Genomic DNA, 1,396 nt, shown 5'->3' on the forward strand with positions numbered 1-1,396 from the left:
CATGCACTGAGCAGTATGTGGAGCTCACTATTACATTCTGGGAACAATGATTCATTTAACTTTCTATATGGTAACGAAGTGAATATTGCTGCCCCCATAAAATGCATCTAAAAGATGTTATGCTAAAAGAGGTTTCAATACCTTTTCTATTCAGTGAAATAAATGTTTAGAGTTTTGTTTAAAGAAGCTGATTTTTCATGACTCTAGCACTCATCAAGCCGACACTTTCTTCTATTCACACTGAAATTTATGCCTCTTTCCTAACTAATTCTATGGTGTGTAAATGAAGTTTATAGGTGCTGTCAACTGCTGTAGATGGAATATTTAAAAACAGATTTTACCTTGAAAATATAACTCTCAGTTGTATCAAGATGTTCTGAAAACAAGTTGGAATATAAAAACAGACTTGTGTACCTTAAAATGTCTATGCATTCACTGTAGTTATCAGTTCTATTATGGTGATTACATAGTGACTTCAGAAAGACCATTTATGCTCAGATGACCTGCTTTTGCCCTTCTCTCCCATGAAAGCTTTTCTCAATGTTTTCTTTTCTCCAGTAATTTTTCTCTCACGCCTCCTAATCTCTTATTATAGATGTCTTTAATTCCCTCCAGATTTATTTTCCTTTTTCATCTTAAAAAGGCTCTTTCTATTATTTGATTAATCATTTTTACTTCCTTTAATTACTAAAAGTTGAAAATTAAATTGTTTTACTGTCTTTCTCATTTTTACTCCGACTTTAACCTCTTCCAAAGTGAATTCATAACCAATTTTTACAAGGATTTTCTTAGCTCTTGCTGTCCTTAAGTACTCTTGATTCACTGTGTTAAACTACAAATCTCTTTTTCTCTCTTTCCTGAAAATTTTCCTTTTCTAAATTGCATGCAGCTGTACTTGTTTTGTTTTCATCCTCTGTGAATAAAATGTTGGGCAGGCACAGAGTTTGACTGTGAACTTCAAATTCTTACTCCATCTTCCTCTGCTGTGTGACAAGAACAAGGAACCTTGCTTTCAATAATTATGCTGCCTTATTTAGGCAAAGGTCTCAGAAAGGAAATGCATCAGTTACTGTCTTCTAAAAACAAGCAATTGTTATTAAATTAAGAATCAGGAAATTCTGACTCTTCTCCAATCATGATAATCCAAGAGAATATTCTCCAGCAATAAAGATAAATATGTAGCTATTTTGAAAATCAACATTAAACAGTAAGGCAATCTACTTTATTGAAAAATCAGAGGTTTTTGGATCTTGTGTGTATTCTATTACTGTGACATGTTTGAGATACATGAAAATACATCAGTTTTGGGGAATTGTTACATGAACATATCACAGTTTATTATTTGTTCTATGTAGACTATTTGGGCTGGAGATTGGTTCAGGGATATATATATATA

Source organism: Octodon degus, unplaced genomic scaffold (genome assembly GCF_000260255.1).
Source record: "Octodon degus isolate 3935 unplaced genomic scaffold, OctDeg1.0 scaffold00120, whole genome shotgun sequence".
NCBI classification, from domain to species: domain Eukaryota; kingdom Metazoa; phylum Chordata; class Mammalia; order Rodentia; family Octodontidae; genus Octodon; species Octodon degus.